This window comes from Sinocyclocheilus grahami, unplaced genomic scaffold (assembly GCF_001515645.1).
Source record: "Sinocyclocheilus grahami isolate Dianchi unplaced genomic scaffold, SAMN03320097.WGS_v1.1 scaffold182.1, whole genome shotgun sequence".
In the NCBI taxonomy this organism is placed as follows: domain Eukaryota; kingdom Metazoa; phylum Chordata; class Actinopteri; order Cypriniformes; family Cyprinidae; genus Sinocyclocheilus; species Sinocyclocheilus grahami.
Genome location: NW_015505361.1, coordinates 562,291 through 585,623, shown reverse-complemented (window position 1 = coordinate 585,623; position 23,333 = coordinate 562,291). Strand labels below are relative to the sequence as shown.

The window sequence follows — 23,333 nt, the reverse complement described above, 5'->3', positions numbered from 1 at the left end:
TAGTAGTAGTAGTAGTAGTAGTAGTATTGATAAATAAGTTTGAATTATTTTAAGATTTTTTAACATCTTTCCGAAGATGAACGAAGGTCTTTCTGGTTTGGAACGACATGAGGGCGAGTAATTAATGACAGAATTTTCATTTTTGGGTGAACTATCCCTTTAAAGCTTCTCTTTTGTTGACAGTCAAACAGCCAGTTTAGAAGCGCTTCTCATTACAAGTTTGGCAAGATGGTTGGCACATGTTGCACTCCCAAATGCATGATTTGATAATCGCGCTAATCCACATCACGATTTCAGTTTTAATTCAATTGATCGGTTTGGTTTCTAAACATGTTTGGCTCACAATCCACCACTGACAACCACACACCTCCAAACTGCATTTGCATATACTCCCCTGCAGGCGGATGCATTTTAACCAAACGAACACGCCATTACAAAAAAAAACGACACAGGAAACAGGAAGTACACACTTCAGGGGAGCCATAAAACTTCAATTTATATCCCATCATCCCTCCAGCATCCAGACGGGACTCAAACACACCCGCATAATCTATGAGACATGTCGCTCGCTCTGAGAGGCATTACTGACAAGACCCCCGCTGAAATGTTAGTTTAAGGAACATACGGACGTCTTGCTTGCAGAGTCCTCTGGGAGACGAGAAAGACAGACTATAGCATCAGTTTTTTGGGGGATGGGAGGGTCTCTATGGGACCCTGAAGTGGAGGGGGAGGGGATTATATGTGACCCTGGACCACAAAACCAGTCATATGGGTCATTTTTTTAAATTTAGATTGAATAAGTTGAATAAGCTTTCCATTGATGTATGTTTGTTAGGATAGGACAATACAACTGAGATACAACTATTTGAAAATCTGGAATCTGAGGGTGCAAAAAAATCTAAATATTGAGAAAACCACCTTTAAAGTTGTCAAAATGAAGTCCTTAGCAATGCATATTACTAATCAAAAATTAAGTTTTGATATGTGACCCTGGAGCACAAAACCAGTCTTAAGTCGCTGGGGTATATTTGTAGCAATAGCCAAAAATACATTGTATGGGTCAAAATTATCAAATTTTCTTTTATGTCAAAAATCATTAGGATATTAAATAAAGATCATGTTCTATGAAGATATTTTGTAAATTTCCTACCGTAAATATATCAAAACTTCATTTTTGATTAGTAATATGTTGCTAAACACTTCATTTGGACAACTTTAAAGGCGATTTTCCTCAATATTTTGTTTTATTTTGCACCCTCAGATTCCAGATTTTCAAATAGTTGTATCTCGGCCAAATATAGTCCTATCCTAACAAACCATACATCAATGGAACGCGTATTTATTCAGCTTTCAGATGATGTAGAAATCCCAGTTTCAAAAAAATTGGTTAAGGTCCAGGTTCACAAATATTGTCGGTAGGAAATTTACAAAATATCTTCATGGAACATGATCTTTACTTAATATCATATTGCTTTTTGGTATAAAAGAAAAATCGATAATTTTGACCCATACAATGTATTGTTGGCTATTGCTACAAATATACCCCAGCGACTTAAGACTGGTTTGGTGTCCAGGGTCAGATATAGATGTTCGCTTCACAGGACACACATTCTGGAAGTTGACTAACAGGACGGCCTGTAAGAAACTCTAAAGACAGTGTCTGGATGGTCGATTTCATTGATCTGCTTCTGGCTGCAGGTTCTCCTTCAGCTCGCTGCTGCTGAGTGCGGTGAGATGGGCTCTGGATCTCAGATCGATACCGTGACTCTGTCGGACTGCGATGTTCAGGATAGAGGAATCCGAGCGCAGCACGTGTCTGTGTTCAACTATACCATCTCGCTCTATGACTAAAGCAAGTCAAAACTGAGTCCATTTAGTTGTGTTTAAATGCATAGAGTAGAAATTTGAGATTTGCTTTAAGAGCAGCTGAAAGCCTCTGATGGAACATTATAGAAAGCATTTGCCGGATTTGCTAGGAAGTTACGCTTAAGAATGTGAGAATCAGCAAAATCTCCAAGTTGCCAAAAAATCTTCAGCTCTGACAAACAGACTTTCTTCTCACGTTTCAGGGCATTAAATGTAAACTATGCACTATGCGAATGGTGTATAGAGTTGGGAAAATAACTCTCAATTATTAGCTTATGGGCATTTGTAGTAACCCCAAAGTTTTTTTTTTTTAAAGAAATGAATGCTTTTATTCAGCTGTTAAAAAGATTTCTGTTTCAAATAAATGCTGTTCTTTTGAACTTTCTATTCATCAAATAATCCTGAAAAACAAAATGTATCACAGTTTCCAGAAAAAATATTGGGCAGCCCAACTGTTTTCAACATTGATAATAATCAGAAATGTTTCTTGAGCAGCAAATCAGCATATTAGAATGATTTCTGAAGATCATGTGACACTGAAGACTGGAGTAATGGTGCTGAAAATTCAGATTTGATCACAAGAATATATATATATATTTTTTTTTTCACATAGAAAAAAATTATTTGTAATAATATTTCAAATTTTTACTGTATTTTTGATCAAATAAATGCTGCCTTGGTGAGCAGAAGGAGGGTTTCTTTCAAACCCCAAACATCTGAACATATATATCTCTACATATACACTCTATGTTACTATAAATCTCTAAAATATCCCCTAACTCAACATAAACCCCTGAATTTAAATCTCTATTTCACCCCTTAACACCTTTGCACACTTTTGCACACTAACATATTGCACACATACAGTATATCTACACTGTATAATAAATCTGTAAAATAACAGAAAAAGTACAGACAGCTCATTACCAGGACATTATCCATTAATTTTACGGATATTTTCATGAACTCAATGTGTAAAATTCTAAATACAGGTAAAACACCTGTAAAAAAATAAATAAATACGGAAAATTCTGTCAAATTAATATGGTACATTTTTAGTGTATATATCCAGCAACCCTATACTTTATCATACAGGTGCAAAGCTTCAAAATGTTTGCATCTAATATCAACACTCTCTCATCTCTCTCACCTCGCTGTCTTGTATTATTTATAATATCGATGAGTAATCATGTTAATAAACACAAAGACAGAGATGACTGTGCCACGGTCACGTGCTCTACAGGCCGCTCCTCCTCTTAAATAAATCTCTCTCTGTGTCTGTCAGACAGTAATGTCAGCAGAGCCGGACTCTTGGCTCCAGAGCCGATGGAGCCGATCGAGTGTAATATCACTTAATGTTCATACGCAACATAAACTAAAGTGAGCAGTGCAGCGGTAAGATAAATCACAGCCAGTGCTGATGTCAGGAAATCTCTAAAATACAGATACACACACATAAAAGGAGACTTTCCACTGATATTTAAAAAAAATAATAATAATACTCTTAAATGAATAATTAAATAAATACTGATGTATCAGATACTTATTTAGATTTTATAAAATAAATAATGATATATCTTGTACTTCTACTGCTCTAATAAATAACAAATAATCACTAATATACTTTTTGTTAAGTAAACACTGATGTGCCATATTGCTTTTATAAATAAACAAATCAAATTAATAAATAACAAAATCACTGCTGAATAATATATTCAAAGTAAATAAATAAATAAATAATCAGTACTGGTATGTCATACTTATTTTGCCTTTATAAATAAATAAATACTAACATACCATATTGTGTAAATAAGTAAATAAATAAACAATCACAGCTGGAAAAAAACTAATGAAATAAATAATCAGTGCTGACAAACCATATATTTATTTTGCTTTTATAAAGAAATACCAATGTACCATATTGCGTAAATAAATAAGTAATCACTGATAAAACAAATAATCACTACTGATATACCATATACTTATTTTGCTTTTATAATTAAATAAAAATAGCTGCTGATATACCATGTAATTATTTTGCTTTCATAAATAAATACTGATGTAGCATTTTTTATTAATTTAACAACAACAAATAATCACTACTGAATAACAGTGTAAATACATAAATAAATAAATAATCACTATCGATTTACCATATACTTGTTTTGCTTTTATACGTAAATATATAAACACTGACTTCTATCGTTTTATACTGAGTAAATTATATTTTTCATCCCCTAACCCTAAATCTAAATCAGTCATGCACAAACCGTTTTGCATTTTAAATGATCAGTAAGACATTATTAAATGTATTTATTAAGGCTTTTCTCAAAGGAAGCATTAGCTGCTCACTACTACGCAGGTGATTACAGGTTTTACTGTTCTTGTGGGAGAATTTAGTCCTCTTAATGTAGACAACACCTGATCACAAAAACGACAGCGGCTCCTGCACACGCACAAAAACACACAACGGGGCTTATTCCAAAGACAGCAAAATGATGATCATGTTATGAGCCCTTATGGGAGACACGTCAGCTAAAAGTAAGTCCCATCGCTGTAGTTATGCCGCATGTATCCCAGACTGCCTTGCGCTCAACTTTCCGCTCAAAGCCAACTAAAAGTCTCTGTTTTCTCTCGAAGGGCCCGTCAAAGAGCTGTAATCTCATGACATCATGTGCAAAACATTCCCTGTCCCACCCTTGGATTCCTTTGGATTCCCAAAACTAGATCAAGTGGCGAATGCACACAGAAACATCACCGTATGATGCCAAATTATTTGTGTGACCTGTTTTAATCATCCACCAGCTGAAAATCTGAACATCTGATTACTTCATAAATATAATGCACACCTCTCCTCATACTTAATAGTAATAATTGCCTTTGCAAACACGGTTAATTTAATTTTTACTCAAATAAATGTATAAATATAAAATAATATGTATATATGTATAAATATTGTGTATATGTATTGCGTAAATGTATAAATATTATAGATTAAATAAAATATTTAAAATAAATTAATTAACATTTAAAAAATAAAATAAATAAAAATACACACACACACACATATACATATATATATATATATAATACAAATTAATTAATTAATAAAATGTTTAAATATGTAAAAAAATATATAAAAAATATGCAAGCTGTCTATGAACTTTCAGGTGTGTTTTGGGAGCTTGAGAGAGATTTTAGGAGTGAAATGAGAACAATGCATAGCCTGTGGTAGAATAGGCCTTTCTATTATTCATCAAACCCCCACTGACTCGACTCCACCTCTGCTGCTTTACAAGAGGCACACACAGGTATCAGGTATAACGCTGAAAGCAGAGAAACAGACCAAAGACAGACAAAGAAACACAAAACGTTTTGTGCAACCTAGTATGAAATGGTTTGAACCAAACGATTCACAATGATTTTTGAAGTTTCCATATATTCATAGGTTTTTATTGCTGCTATGCACAGTTATACTTGCGCATATACATGAAGATGATTAAATATCATTCTTCCTGTCAGCCTAAATGATAACAGATGAAACTGATTAAATTTTAGTGATTCTTTCTGCAGGTTATATCCACACGACCAGTGGGTGCCGGGAATTAACTTCATCTTAATGAGTGAGTCATTGATTTATTCATTCAACGATTCGTTCAAAAACACTGATTCATTCAGGAAAGAAACACCACTGCTATGTGTTGCTTGAAGATGCACAATGCTTAATCTTTGTAATGTATTTTAATTCATTAAAAACTGTAATAGTAACAATAAATCATATACAGAGGGTCTAAAATGAACACTTGCCAAGTGCTAATCAAGTAAAATTAGTATTGGTGAGTGTGAAACGCTCCAGTTGGCCGTTAAGATTTTTAATTAATGTTACCAATTCCTGAGAATGCAATATGGTTTCACAAAGAATGTGCTGTAATTATAAAAATATGTTTTTGTTTGTTTGTTTTTTTAGTATTGATAACAACAATAATATTAATGCATTTGATCTCAAACCCAAAGTGCTAAAATACAAGAAATACAAATATAAATACAAGACAATAAATAAATTAAATAATAATATTAAAAGAAAACAATACATAACACAATACTGAAATCATTAAATAAACACCCTATTAAAAAAACTGAATTCAAACTAATCAATATAGTCGATTTCAAAAATGCAACAGTTTAACATTAGAGCATTCACATTTTTTTTTCAAAATGTCATTTATAAATGTGTGTGTGGAATTATGATTAGCATTATTATTATAAATATAAATAATATTAACATATAGATCAAATATAGAATAGAAATAAATCTATATCACTCAGTTCTGCGTGTATACAGGAAAAATATCCGAATACAAGTTTGAATATCCATTAGATTCCCTGCAGGATGTTTTTTGACGGATCGCTGGATTGGTGTGAAATATTCAGGGTGTGGAGATGAGGCGAGACATTTTAAGACAACTGCTGATAAACTGGTTATTTCACATCATACTGTTATCTTACATCTAAAGCAGCTACACCACATCCCTAAAAAATACAAAACAAGCCTAGAACGGGCCGAGTGCAACCTCACGGGAAGAAGTACGGCTTGAACTCGGAATCGGAGCGTTCGATCGAATGTAAAAACGGTTTCAGAGGTCTGCAGATGCAGGATTTTACAGCACTCTTGAGCAGAGATCAATGGAGAAAGCAGATAAAGTGCTCCAGACCGGCTATCCCACAATGCACTGGGCAGGCTCCATCACTTTTAAGAGGATAAGCATGAGTGTGTGAGTATGGTGCGGACTGCAGGGGATGCTGGGTGTGCGAGTGATGGATGGGCATCTGACTGAAGAATGATCTGGCACGGACTAACAGATTTCCCACCAATCATAGTTGGAGAACAGCACGTCAGCCCCAAAACATCTCCAAGCGCACATGCACACCTGTTTGGCGGCTCAACCAAACATGCACTCAATTCAACCTGGCAGAGATGAGAGAACTGGCTCTATAACAGCTCTACAGAACAATACTCCAGCATTTACCTGCTTACAGACCATCAACAATGTGCATAAACCTCCGAGCCAAACTATGATTTCAGATGGCTGGAAGATTTCAGCAGGATTTTTATGGCTGAGACTAGCAGGTGAACAAGGTGTGGATTATATAACTCTCACACGGCCAATGAAAGCTGAGGAGAGATGGCAGGCCTGCCGATGACTTCAGCACACAATCCCCTTCTATCACATGATAACCATTAAGAGCAGAACGGTGAGGGAGAAACCCGGGTGTGATCTTACACTGTGAAAGAGAGAGAGAAATACGAGACAATGGAAAGAGCCGGATCTGTGTGACACCTTTGAGTTACTGGTGTGAATCTGACAGACCGAGCTGTGATGCTCACTGGAGAAAGTCCAGAAGGTCCACACACACACACACATACACACGTTGGGTTTCCATGTTTTATTGGGACATTCCATAGGCATAATGGTTTTTCTGCTGTACAAACTGTATTTTCTATCTCCCTACACCTAAACCTACTCCTTACAGAAAACTTTCTGCATTTTTAGATTTTTAAAACACTTCATTCTGTATGATTTATAAGCTTGTTACCTCATGGGAACCAAAAAATGTCCCCACAAGGATAAGGACACACTTTCAGACATCTAAATTAAGAGATACCAGATTATATACTATTGCTTTTATAAATAAATACTGATACGTGAATAAATGAATGAATGAATGATGCACTATGAACTTATTTTGCTTTAAAAATAAATATATAAACAAACAACCAAATAAATAAATAAATACTATTTAGGCAAAAAAAACACTAATATACCATATGCTTGTTTTGTTTTCATAATTAAATATACAAAATCACTACTGATATACTGTACACTTATAATGCTTTTATATATAAATAAAAATACTTTTAGATAAACCAAAACTGATATACCCATATACTTATTTTTGCTTTTATAAATAAAATAAAATAATTGATGTACTCTAAACTTACATCGCTTATAAATAATGCACTACATACCACCATAATTATATTGAATTATATTGCTTGTGTGTGTGTGTGTGTATACATATATATGAATGAAGAGTTTGGTTCCAAAATGCGATAGACGCCATTTAAAAAAATATTAGCGTTTCTGCCAAAATCAGAATTGTATCTGGTCGGTATTGAAAAGTACATTTGTAATTTTACGCAAAATGCGATATCCGCTGAGTTATTCTGTCATGTTTTCTCCCTTTTTTTCCAAATCGTGACAAACGCCAGTCTCCCTTCTCTGCAGAATGCAATATATCCGCTCAACCAATTACAGCGCACCATTCCATGCACTCTAAACCATAATGGTGGTGCTTTGAATACACTCGGCATTCTAGTTGTGTGGGGTCGTGTGTATGTGGGGTAAAGCAGCGTTGTTTTATCATAGTAGATACGTTTGAAAGTTCTGTTATAATGCTACTCTGTGCGGATCAACTTACTATGTTGTGTATTTTCAACAGTTTCAATATCAAAAATAACTTTGATATTGATTCAATGGATTTATTGCATTTTGGGGAAAAAATTATAAAAATGTTATAATAAATCTTTGAAAAACAAAATCTGGATTTGAATTTTTTTATGTTATTATAACCTAAAGATGCTATGTGAAAGTTTGAAACAGAAAATAGTGGTTTTCATCTTGCCACTTTCTTGGTAAAGAAAACACATTTTTACTCAAATTAATCAAAATGGATTTATAGCGTTTTGGAACCAAACTCTTCATTCATTCATACATTCATTCATTCATTCATTCATTCATACATTCATACATTCATACATTCATACATACATTCATACATTCATACATACATTCATACATATATATATAGTGTGTATGTGTATATATATATATATATATAATTCATACATTCATACATTCATACATTCATACATTCATACATTCATACATTCATACATTCATACATACATACATACATACATACATACATACATACATACATACATACATATATATATATATATACACACACACACTACCGCTCAAAAGTTTGGGATCACTTGCAAATTTCTTCACAAATTTTCATGCAATTCACAATTAAATTTGATCCATTTCACAAACAATTAAAATTAATTTGATGATTTTTAAAGAATAATCTAAATTTTTGCATAGAGGCCTATTATTAGCAATTGTCAGTCCTCTGCATCAATCTCCTGGTATGGCTGCTAATTCAAGTTAATCATTTTATAAGGCTAATTGATTATGAGAAAACCCTTTTGCAATTGTGTTGCACAGCTGAGAAGCGTTGTACTAATGGAGCAAACATATCTGTTTCTACAACTGATTTTTTTGTTGTATTATATATTTTATATAAATAATGTTTATTGTCAAAGTCATTCATTTGTGTCGGTGTACTGGCACTAAAATAAGTAAAATAAATAAAACATAAATTCATAAATTAAATCTAAGATCGGTTTATCTTAACTCTGTCTCAGCCCTTAGACTGAAATTAATTTGATGATTTTTAAAGAATAATCAAAATTTTTGCATAGAGGCCTATTATTAGCAATTGTCAGTCCTCTGCATCAATCTCCTGGTATGGCTGCTAATTCAAGTTAATCATTTTATAAGGCTAATTGATTATGAGAAAACCCTTTTGCAATTGTGTTGCACAGCTGAGAAGCGTTGTACTAATGGAGCAAACATATCTGGTTCTACAACTGATTTTTTTGTTGTATTATATATTTTATATAAATAATGTTTATTGTCAAAGTCATTAATTTGTGTCGGTGTACTAGCACTAAAATAAGTAAAATAAATAAAACATAAATTCATAAATTAAATCTAAGATCGGTTTATCTTAACTCTGTCTCAGCCCTTAGACTGATATTTTAAGGCCAAAGTTCATTTTTGAGCTCAATATATAAATTAGACTTAAAAAAAACAAAAAAAACAATGCTAACACATTATAATGTAATATAATGTAAATGAAACAGCGCTGAGGTTCTCCTTCATTTGAACCAGATACTGAAGCAGTCACGTGGTTTTCAGACGAATGAAGCTTCGACCGTCATAGATCACGTGCTTTTCTCAAAATGAATCAAGCTCCGATACAGTGCTTTAATGTGAAATGTGTTGTTTTTTTGATACAAGCTTCGAAGCTTCGGTGTTGAACGTAACATCACTACTGTTAACTACTCCCTTCAGAGAGCAGCACAAACTGGCTCTAACAAGGACAGAAAAAGGAGTGGGAGGCCCTGATGCACAACTGTGCAAGAAGACAAATATGTGAGAGTGTGTAGTTTAAGACACAGGTCAAGACTGAAATGGGCAAAAGAGCACAGACATTGGACACTGGAGGACTGGAAGAAGGTGTTGTGGACAGATGAGTCCAAGTTTGAGGTCTTCGGTTCGGATCAAACAGAAGAACATTTGTGAGACGCAGAACAAATGAAAAGATACTAGAAAAGTGCTTAAAGGGGTCCTATTATGCTCTTTTACAAAGTCTTGATTTTGTTTTGTCTTATGAATAGAAATGTCAAAAACAGCCTTTATTTGAAATATAAATCTTTTGTAACATTATAAATATCTTTACTGTCACTTTTGATTAATTTAATGCATCCTTGCTTAATAACTCTATCATCATTTCTTTTAAGAAAATCTTTTAAACTGTAGTGTATATCCATTCTTGTGTAGTGTTTTGAAATTTAGTCAACGTGAAAAGCCAGCTGCAATCTATTTTTGCACTATTTTAAACATGTCAGCATGAAACGGGATATTCAACTAGAAGAACTTTAGAGTGGGACTCAATCTCATATATTGAGAATTGACTGGATTATGAAAATTGGGAATTATAATAGAGTCAGATAGAAAAGGAGGGAGGGAATGAAAAATGTGAAGCCTTAGTGAAGCAAAGTTCTTTCAGAAGAAGAGCATTTTCAAAGATGAATGTGCACTGATGAATTGTGCAATAAATCGGAAAGTGCTTAAAGGGGTCCTATTATGCTCTTTTACAAAGTCTTGATTTTGTTTTGTGGGTGTACTAGAACATGCTCTCATGCTTGGTGGTTCGAAAAAAAAAATTTTTTCACATAATTTACATTGTTAAAATACCTTTCTCCCATCCTGGCACAAACGGCTCGATTAGTTCCGGCTTTGATGAAGGTCCGCCTTCCGAAAAACAAAATGAGTTGTGATTGGTTAGCTGTCCCAGTGCGTTGTGATTGGCGAACAGCTTAGACGGTGTTTCAGTACTGCCACGCCCCTTGCTCCGTCTTTCAACAAAAGCTTTTTGGCGAATCCGGCACTGTACTCCCTCATGTTGTGGAAGCTGTCCTCAGTAAAATGCGCAGCACACAATAGCAAATTGGGGTTATAATGCTCAGGAACAGAGTTAAAAAAATAAATTGCAACCACCGTTTCCTGACATCATCCGCTTTCGGAAGCCCAAACAAAGAGTTGAGGTGAAAAGCCCAATACTCAGAGGTGCCCATCGCCATGACAACCTGCTGAATAATGCACGCCTGCACGGCATGCTGGGAGTGAAGCGCTCCAGCGGAGCACACACATACTGCTCTGTCTTCACTCTTCAAAGAGCCTCTATTTTACACATTCGCAGCACTTTATTCTCTCCCTGAAGTCCAGTTATGTTCAAGTTTCTTTCACCAAAAAAATTATCATTACCACACTTTCTCCAATCCACGGCTATATTTGTCATGTTTTCCAGGGGAAAAATACCTGAACATCCTTAAAAGACATTCATCTTGAATATCTGTCAATGCAATAAAGCAAAACACAATTGCATTTAAGACACAATCCCAGATTTGCATCTCAGGAATTGTCTTTTTATTCGAAAAAAGACCAAAAGTGTTGGTCTTTCACGTAAACATCAATATGCAAATGTGCTGTGCTGTGATTGGCTGATCTGCACATACCGCAAGTACATCAGACATCAAAGATGCGCAGGCATTACAGTAAGAGGCTCTTGTTTCCTGCTCCATCATCTGATCTGTTCCAGTCTTTGTTTTGCAAGTCAGTTGAGGTGAACGGGTTCCTTCCTGATAATAAATTCTTGCTATTCCTTCACCTTCCTTTATAATTACAGCATTAAGCAGCATCTTGAGTCTAATCATGAGATCGGACAAATCCCTGTTCTGTTTACATGCAACACAGCTTCCTCAAACTGATGTCTGTCATTCAGCTCACGCAGACCATCCTAAACGCTACAGTCTTAAAAAGGCTCCGAGACGTCTTTATCCTTAAATAGCCCTCCAATCAAACATTTTGGAAACTTTAGCCCATGTTTCATATCTTTGAGGTGTTCCTGTATGCTCCAGACAAAATTATGTTTTTTTTGTAGATATGCAAAATAATCAATAATAAAATAATACAAATTTAAAACACACACAAAATATAAAATAAAATAAAATAAAAGGCTTGAATTTATTTTGGAAAGCATCCACATTGCATTCATTTACGCCACAAGTTGTCAGCTTTTTTTCACCCCTTCCTTCCTTCCTTTCTTTGCTGAGCTGTGATGTTAATTAAAGGCTATTAATTTGGCTATTAAAAATGTATCACAGTTTCCACTATAATATTGGGCAGCACAACTGTTTTCAACATTGATAATAATCAGAAATGCTTCTTGAGCAGCAAATCAGCATATTAGAATGATTTCTGAGATCATGTGACACTGAAGACTGGAGTAATAACGCTGAAGATTCAGCTTTGATCACAGAAATAAATTACATTTTAAAATGTATTAAACAAAGAAAACAGTTATTTTAATTTAAACTGTAATCATTTTCACATTACTGATTTTACTGTATTCTTGATCAAATAAATGCAGCCTTGGTGAGCAGAAGAGACTCCTTTCCAAAAAATCTTACTAGCCAAAACAATTGAATGATACAATATAGGCTAAATATTTAATAAATATAATAAATAGTAAATATTTGTTTATGTATTTTTTGTAAAGTAATAGTGTAATCATGTCCTAGTTTCCTGTTTTAATATGCTAAACCATTTAATGGGATCTTTAAAACATTTTTGATCCTCACAATCCAGTAATATCTTTGCTTTTTGTCGTCACTTAATCAACCACCTGATATTTTACAAGCTTAAATGTTCACTAATAAACATTATGAGTAATGTTTGCATGTGTATGTAGGAATAAAACTAAAAACATACATTTAATCTTAACAGGAAGTTAACTTGTGAAAATCAACAACTGAACTTTGAGAACCGTGGGCCCTTTCTGAACGTTGCATGCTATTGGATGAATTTTGCATGTGGACTCTTTTATAGTTCTTAGTCATATCAGAGTGGGTGGTGGATGTTTTATGGTTCATGCTGTGGGGGAGTAAAAATGAAGTTCATAAAGGATTCAGCTGGAATATGAGTGATGACTGAATACAGTCATCTCTAAAATAAGAAAAAGGAAGCTTATTAAATTAGTCATTAACATAGAGACAGAGCTTAGAGGAACTCAAGATGTTGATGAACTTCCCGTCTCTGCCATGCGCTGCTTGAGAGGTCAAGAATGAATCAGACTCATGAGACCCATCCAGGTATTTTCCATTCCAAACAATGAATGTCACCTATGACTATGATGCCTTAAAATACCATCCAATTTGGCAGATCACTAGGTTTTCCTTCTTAAAGGAAAAGTTCATGCAAAAATGAACATATGCTGTTCATTTACTCAACCTCAGGCCATCTAGTTGTAGGTGACTTTTTTCATCAGTAGAACAGTAAAGAAGATTTTTAGCTGAAACCGTGGTCCTTGGTGATTCATATAATGCAAGTCAATGGCTACCATCACTTTGCGAGTCAAAAAAGCAAGTCAAGGAACACGTGGCTCCTGATGACACATTAAGGTCTTATGAAGCGAAACGATCGGTCTGTGCAAGAAACTGAACGTTATTTACAGCATTATTACCTAGGGCTGCACGATAAATAGAAATGGAATCGAGATTGCGATTCGACAGAAGCTGTGATTGTCATGCGTATCTTTCAGTGAAGCACGGTTCTGTGATCAGCAGTAAATCTCCATCCAAAGGCCAGAGGGCGCTCTCGCGCTGAAACTCCAAATACACCTCGCAGAAGAAACCCAGAAAATGCCTATCGCTGCAGCTGAATAAACAGAAGATTCAACTGCTTTCACTGATTCAACGTGACTAATAAACACACGATTATGACAATATATGGTTTATCTGAGTTCTTATTATTATAATTTTCATTAAAATAATGTATATTTATAATGCAATGCCTTTATCACTGCTTAAATACTATGAAATATGTTGCGAAGCCACATCATCTCACAGAAGGATTTATTTCAAACACTCGACTGACGTTATGAAGTGAGTTTGGAGTAAAAACATGTTATTAAATGTGGTATTTTCACATGCTTTCAGATGGAGCAGCATTTACTACACAGAGCCGTAGTTCATTGAGAAGCTATGCAAACAGCTGTCATTATCGCGAATGGTTTCTTCGATTTCATGATCGCGCAATAAAATCATAAATTTTTTGCGAAACTTGTCAGTGAACTACGGCTATGTGTAGTAAATGCTGCTCCATTTGAAAGCACGTGATGATGATTTACTATTATGCTGATTACAGAACCGGCATTACTAACAAAATGTGCATGACAATCACATTCGATTAATCGTGCAGCCCTATTATTACCTGTAATCCAGAGCCTCAGGCAAACGGTCCGGAGTGATGTCTGGTTCACAAACGAATCATTCGTTTGAACCGGTTCTTTTTAGTGATCTAGATGAATCAGTTCACCAAATCGGACTGAATCATCTGAAACAGTTTGTGGCTCAAGCAGCACAGATCTACAAGTTACTCAATCAAAACTCACTTTCAGATGTGTGACAGTCACTCCGACTCGAAATGAGTCAATATACTGGCGTATCTGATCCTATGATGAATGAACTGATTCAGTGCTCCAGTTCCTCCAACAGTCACTGAACTGAGAAAACAGTTCAACTCGACCCTATGAGCATTTGTTAACTGAACACTTGAATGAAGGGGTGAAATGAATGTTTTTATGGTTTCTCATGGTTTATGTGAAAAGGTGAACTGATGAGCACTAGTTTATTCACTTTATATGTTTTAGACATAAAAAACATTCACGTTTCACATAATTTCTGGGTGCAATAATAATATAATTGTGTCTATGTTACATCATTGCGTGGTTATGTAAACAAACTAGTGAATTGAACCAGTTCATTGAAACGAACTGTACGAAAGAACCAGTTCAAGAAAAATTATCAGATTTCCCCTTTGCCTAAGACTCTGGATTACAGGTAATGGTGTAAATAATGTTCAGTTTCTTGCACAGACCGATCGTTTCACTTCATAAGACCTCAATAGGCCTATATCGTTAGGAACCACAGGTATTAGTTTTGTATTCATATGCTTTTTTTGACTCTCAAAAACAGGCAGCTGCTGACTTACATTTTATGAATCGCAAGGACCACGCTTTCAGCTAAAAATCTTCTTTACTTCTACTGAAGAAAAAAAGTCTCCTACATCTTTGGATGGCATGAGGGTGAGTAAATTAACAGCAAATGTTCATTTTTAGGTGAACTATCCCTTTAAAGCAACATGAAGTGCATTAACTAATACAGTTATAAGAGAGGATGAAAGTGGAAAACATAGCCTCAGGCAAACGGTCCGGAGTGATGTCTGGTTCACAAACGAATCATTCGTTTGAACCGGTTCTTTTTAGTGATCTAGATGAATCAGTTCACCAAATCGGACTGAATCATCTGAAACAGTTTGTGGCTCAAGCAGCACAGATCTACAAGTTACTCAATCAAAACTCACTTTCAGATGTGTGACAGTCACTCCGACTCGAAATGAGTCAATATACTGGCGTATCTGATCCTATGATGAATGAACTGATTCAGTGCTCCAGTTCCTCCAACAGTCACTGAACTGAGAAAACAGTTCAACTCGACCCTATGAGCATTTGTTAACTGAACACTTGAATGAAGGGGTGAAATGAATGTTTTTATGGTTTCTCATGGTTTATGTGAAAAGGTGAACTGATGAGCACTAGTTTATTCACTTTATATGTTTTAGACATAAAAAACATTCACGTTTCACATAATTTCTGGGTGCAATAATAATATAATTGTGTCTATGTTACATCATTGCGTGGTTATGTAAACAAACTAGTGAATTGAACCAGTTCATTGAAACGAACTGTACGAAAGAACCAGTTCAAGAAAAATTATCAGATTTCCCCTTTGCCTAAGACTCTGGATTACAGGTAATGGTGTAAATAATGTTCAGTTTCTTGCACAGACCGATCGTTTCACTTCATAAGACCTCAATAGGCCTATATCGTTAGGAACCACAGGTATTAGTTTTGTATTCATATGCTTTTTTTGACTCTCAAAAACAGGCAGCTGCTGACTTACATTTTATGAATCGCAAGGACCACGCTTTCAGCTAAAAATCTTCTTTACTTCTACTGAAGAAAAAAAGTCTCCTACATCTTTGGATGGCATGAGGGTGAGTAAATTAACAGCAAATGTTCATTTTTAGGTGAACTATCCCTTTAAAGCAACATGAAGTGCATTAACTAATACAGTTATAAGAGAGGATGAAAGTGGAAAACATATGCAACATCTTTAACAAGGTACAACTCAAGCAATGTTACATACACACACACACAGACATTCTCAAACAGGATTTTTGCGTTTTTTGAAGAAAATGTAAGCAATCTTTGCCCCTGCAAAGGGAGGAAGGGCGAGGAAGAGGAGGAGTTGGGCTAAATGACGGGGATTGGAACAGGAAAAGCGGACAGAAACACTGCTGCCCATTTCTTCTGATCTCATTCGGGGCCTCGCGCTGAGACGATAACGTACAATGACAGGTATTGCATAACGATAAAAAACCCAGGGAAAACTGGGCCACAGGAACGCAAAATCAAAACCCGCACGCATGCTGCAAACCCACTGAACCTTCAGAAGATACACAAACTGGATTTGCAGAAGCAAATTAGGTTATACAATCCTGTTTCTGAACATTACATCCAGTTCTTATTATACACATCCTTAGCAAAGACAATTCTGAAAATGCACAAAAAGTTTACTATGAACATACATAAGAGCAACAATTTCAATGCAATTATGAGATGCTTAAGACTTTGTTTTTGAGCACCAATTAGGCATTGTTTATCTTTAAATGTGGGTGGAGCAAGACGTCATTATTTCAGCTTAAGTTTCATAATCATAGAACAATGAACCATTTTAAAAGATCAAGGGAAATTTGTCTACTTATTATATGACACCTTTAAGCAGTCACATGAAAATCGGCATCTGACCAGCGACACCAAAGGAGCAAGATCAGACGCTCCACTGCCTCCCACTCTTCCTGTGTGCTGATGCTTTTTCTTTAAGGACGTGACCTTAAGATTAAACCCTTTTTATTCCCATCTCTGCAACGGTACAGAGTAGCTGCATTGTCCGCCGCTAACATGCTCCGCATTCTTGCTTCTGTTAGCAACACTCGCAGAGAGACCAGGAAAAAGAATATTCCCAAATGCTTCTACTCGCATCAGTAACCTCCTTTTCTACTCTGCCATGGTTCTTCCATTATTTCTATAAACAGATTATGAAAAGGCCATCACATGTATTGTACACTACTGTTCAAAGGTTTTTTTTTTTTATAAATTAATATTTTTCTTCAGCAAATATGCATTAAAATAAACAAAGGTGGCAGTAAAGACATTTATTCATGTGACCCAAATCAGTCCAAAGCGAACTGAACCACTGCCCGCTGCTCTTATCTTACACTTACACTATCATCTACAGCATGTCACACAGATCCACCATCTGTAATGAAAACACATTAACAACAGCACTGCAATAAAACCACACGAATAACCCTAAAGACTTCATTCTGAATTTATGCTTCTTAATAAACACACTTGTAAAAGCTTCAGAATATTAAGAGCCCACATGTTTTATTTTCATTATATTCCATGCAAAAGAAGCCAAACGCACTCTAGCCCAATTTAGTTCAACCACTGAAAAGGTTTGAAAATCCTGAAGGAATGCTAATGGTATTTAGACCATAATTTGGACACAATCCAAAGGATCCAATAAGAACCAAACACCCTGGAAAACCTGAATTTGCCAATGTCAGTTCATCCAGTAGAACTGAATATTTTTAGATTCTTGGCTGATCTTTTCCAAAATATAATACAATATCCATTAGCAATAAGCAATGCTGTATTATTTTTTGATTATGGATTTCTCACTGATCACAGTGACAGTCAAGAGCTGCTTTACACACCCAGCAGTGTAAACACTGAATGAGCATTTTCAGACTGTTGGGTAACTGTTAAGTAATATTTTAACATTTAAATGTATGTATTTTGCAGGTGCTGTTATCCAAAAAAACATAAGAAATTCATCAAAGAGCCAACAATATTCATATTCAATATTCATACATTTGTAAACCACTCCAAAAATGGAAACACACAATAATAGATGCATGCCTTATGATGATGATAATAATAATAATAATAATAATGAAAACTATTAATCAAAATAATAAATTGTGCAATTTTTATATTTAATATTCATTATTAACACATATCGAATATATTTTATATTTAATTAAATGAAAAAGCTAAATGAAATAGTACTCTAATTACATATATTTGTCAAATAAAACATTTTAAATTCATATTAAAATATATTATATATTTTACATATATAAAATTATATATTAAAGAATAAATATTACAACCAGTATTACCATTAATATTTAACTAATAACAAAAGTAAATAATAATAAAAACAATAATAATATGGCATTAATATGACAGATTTTATTATTTGTCAAATAAAACTAAATTCATATTCAAATACAAGTATTACACAGACATTATTAACGTTATTATTGAAAAAATAGTAATGTACTACTAATATTGTTTTATTAAACATTTACATTATTGTGATGGTTTTAATTTAACATTACACATGGTGAATATCAGAAATATTACACAAAGATCGATGTCATTATTATGATTTGGATGTTGTTAGATCGAATAGAAAGCGAGCATACCTTGTGTTGGAGGCACATGTAACTCAGACGCTGTTATTTGATCTCAAACCACATAAACGCGGAGAAGAATCTCTATAATCAGAGCGATTCCTGCTGATAAAGCCACATCCACATCCGAGTGCTGTCTTTGATGAATAAGCAGCTCTTCCTCTGTCTGCGCTCCACAGACACGCGCCCCACGCCGGCCAGTGCGTCTCCGCGTCACGCAAGATCCCGCTGAACGCGGCGGTAAAGAGCAGGCGGCACGCACTCACCTCTGTCCAGAGACGCGAATGTGATTTCCCCGGGCAGACTCTCCCTCTCTCTGTCACGCATTCAGCGGCTCTCCGCGCTCATTAGCTCCAGTGTTCTCCGCTCCGTCAGTCTGTGTCGCCGCTGCTGCTGTAGAGACGCACACAAACCTGCTGCGTGAAGCGCCGCCCACGCGCGATCCCACTGGACACAACTCCCCACGCAGCGCTGCGCTCACGAGACGCGTCACCTGCGCCAGTGGAGGAGGAACATGCGATATTAAAGACACCACATGCCTGATATCTCATCATACAACCCTACATATCTGCCTTAGAAATAACAGGGATGCGGCCTAGACACAGACAGACAGATAGAGAGACAGACAGAAAGACAGATAGAGAGACAGACAGACAGATACATAGATAGATAGATAGATAGATAGATAGATAGATAGATAGATAGATAGACAGACAGACAGAAAGACAGACAGAAAGACAGATAGAGAGATAGAGACAGAAAGACAGATAGAAAGATAGAGAGACAGACAGACAGACAGATAGAGAGACAGACAGACAGACAGACAGATAGATAGATAGATAGATAGATAGATAGATAGATAGATAGATAGATAGATAGATAGATAGATAGATAGATAGACAGAAAGACAGATAGAAAGATAGAGAGACAGAAAGACAAGACAGACAAATAGAAAGATAGAGAGACAGACAGACAGATAGAGAGACAGACAGACAGATAGATAGATAGATAGATAGATAGATAGATAGATAGATAGACAGAAAGATAGACAGACAGACAGATAGAACGATAGAGAGACAGACAGATAGAGAGACAGATAGACAGACAGACAGACAGACATATAGATAGACAGACAGATAGATAGATAGATAGAGACAGACAGATAGACAGACAGATAGATAGACAGACAGACAGACAGATAGAAAGATAGAGAGACAGACAGACAGACAGACAGACTAGTCTGTTGTTGTTATACAGTAGTACTGCAAAAAACAAATGCACAAATTTCTGACATGTGTGCAAGTCTTAAAAATGTGCAATAGAAACATCCCAGTTTTATCCCCAGGTGTGTAATTTGACCTTTAAATGAAACATTTCCACATCATCCTTCCACCATAAAATGCAAGATTCCCTGAGAGGTGCATTATGTGCCCTAAAAACCAGAGACAGATAAGGCACATATACCGCTTATCATTTGTGACTGTAAAATGCCAAATCTGGAACGATCATAAAGTAGAGTCTGACACACTCACATAACAATGAGCATGAAGTCACAGCAGCGTCTCTGGGCCAAACACACATCTGGAGGGTGTGTGAGGGGGTGGTTGGCTTTTTGTCCCGTGTTTTGGGATGATAAACAGGGTGTTAATGAAACCATATGGTGATGTGTGGCCCAAGGGTGTGCTTACTTCACAATCACCGACCCCCACTTCACTCTGACAGCACAAACCCCCAATAAATGAATCTGACAGCCATCTACAGATCCACAAACCTGCATGCACCTTCAAGGAATTAGAGACCCATGCAAAAATGCTTACATCACACCTAGAACAAATTAGACTGATAAGCGTTTAAAAATAAAACATGCAACACAATGATGCAATCTCACTGCTAAAAATACCCTTGAACGATGATGACAATGTTGTGAGAATGAAAACCCTCCACAACCAAGATCGGAGACTGATTGAAAGCCACTTGGTTGGTACAGAAGTGAAAGATTGCAGAAGTGATGCATTAGAGCCGTCTGTCGTTTCCTCGTTACCTTTTAAGCGCATGTGTGAGGTATGTTCTGCAGGCCATTTACAGATATCAGAGCCTGGTGCAATATCCCGGAAGAAACACGCGCTTGACTTAACTGGTTTAAGGATTTTGCTGATACATGTGACCCAAATCAGTCCAAAGCGAACTGAACCACTGCCCGCTGCTCTTATCTTACACTTACACTATCATCTACAGCATGTCACACAGATCCACCATCTGTAATGAAAACACATTAACAACAGCACTGCAATAAAACCACACGAATAACCCTAAAGACTTCATTCTGAATTTATGCTTCTTAATAAACACACTTGTAAAAGCTTCAGAATATTAAGAGCCCACATGTTTTATTTTCATTATATTCCATGCAAAAGAAGCCAAACGCACTCTAGCCCAATTTAGTTCAACCACTGAAAAGGTTTGAAAATCCTGAAGGAATGCTAATGGTATTTAGACCATAATTTGGACACAATCCAAAGGATCCAATAAGAACCAAACACCCTGGAAAACCTGAATTTGCCAATGTCAGTTCATCCAGTAGAACTGAATATTTTTAGATTCTTGGCTGATCTTTTCCAAAATATAATACAATATCCATTAGCAATAAGCAATGCTGTATTATTTTTTGATTATGGATTTCTCACTGATCACAGTGACAGTCAAGAGCTGCTTTACACACCCAGCAGTGTAAACACTGAATGAGCATTTTCAGACTGTTGGGTAACTGTTAAGTAATATTTTAACATTTAAATGTATGTATTTTGCAGGTGCTGTTATCCAAAAAAACATAAGAAATTCATCAAAGAGCCAACAATATTCATATTCAATATTCATACATTTGTAAACCACTCCAAAAATGGAAACACACAATAATAGATGCATGCCTTATGATGATGATAATAATAATAATAATAATAATGAAAACTATTAATCAAAATAATAAATTGTGCAATGTTTATATTTAATATTCATTATTAACACATATCGAATATATTTTATATTTAATTAAATGAAAAAGCTAAATGAAATAGTACTCTAATTACATATATTTGTCAAATAAAACATTTTAAATTCATATTAAAATATATTATATATTTTACATATATAAAATTATATATTAAAGAATAAATATTACAACCAGTATTACCATTAATATTTAACTAATAACAAAAGTAAATAATAATAAAAACAATAATAATATGGCATTAATATGACAGATTTTATTATTTGTCAAATAAAACTAAATTCATATTCAAATACAAGTATTACACAGACATTATTAACGTTATTATTGAAAAAATAGTAATGTACTACTAATATTGTTTTATTAAACATTTACATTATTGTGATGGTTTTAATTTAACATTACACATGGTGAATATCAGAAATATTACACAAAGATCGATGTCATTATTATGATTTGGATGTTGTTAGATCGAATAGAAAGCGAGCATACCTTGTGTTGGAGGCACATGTAACTCAGACGCTGTTATTTGATCTCAAACCACATAAACGCGGAGAAGAATCTCTATAATCAGAGCGATTCCTGCTGATAAAGCCACATCCACATCCGAGTGCTGTCTTTGATGAATAAGCAGCTCTTCCTCTGTCTGCGCTCCACAGACACGCGCCCCACGCCGGCCAGTGCGTCTCCGCGTCACGCAAGATCCCGCTGAACGCGGCGGTAAAGAGCAGGCGGCACGCACTCACCTCTGTCCAGAGACGCGAATGTGATTTCCCCGGGCAGACTCTCCCTCTCTCTGTCACTCATTCAGCGGCTCTCCGCGCTCATTAGCTCCAGTGTTCTCCGCTCCGTCAGTCTGTGTCGCCGCTGCTGCTGTAGAGACGCACACAAACCTGCTGCGTGAAGCGCCGCCCACGCGCGGGACACAACGACACAACTCCCCACGCAGCGCTGCGCTCACGAGACGCGTCACCTGCGCCAGTGGAGGAGGAACATGCGAACACCACATGACCACATGCCTGATATCTCATCATACAACCCTACATATCTGCCTTAGAAATAACAGGGATGCGGCCTAGACACAGACAGACAGATAGAGAGACAGACAGAAAGACAGATAGAGAGACAGACAGACAGATACATAGATAGATAGATAGATAGATAGATAGATAGATAGATAGATAGATAGACAGACAGACAGAAAGACAGACAGAAAGACAGATAGAGAGATAGAGACAGATAGAAAGATAGAAAGATAGAGAGACAGACAGACAGACAGATAGAGAGACAGACAGACAGATAGATAGATAGATAGATAGATAGATAGATAGATAGATAGATAGATAGATAGATAGATAGATAGATAGATAGACAGA

General features: G+C 35.6%; 1 protein-coding gene across 3 annotated transcripts in view; it reads right to left on the bottom strand.

Annotated features, from left to right (window-relative positions):
- pak1 (p21 protein (Cdc42/Rac)-activated kinase 1) overlaps positions 1-19,458 on the bottom strand; it is a 59,233-nt gene extending 39,775 nt beyond the window's left edge. For 2 of the 3 annotated variants that reach the window (XM_016284385.1, XM_016284388.1), the window contains exon 1: positions 18,966-19,457. The gene's annotated coding sequence lies outside the window, so the exon portion shown is untranslated. Of the gene's footprint in view, positions 1-18,965 lie in introns of all 3 variants that reach the window. The other variant, XM_016284386.1, reaches the window with a different exon arrangement.
- Positions 19,459-23,333: the final 3,875 nt, after the last annotated feature.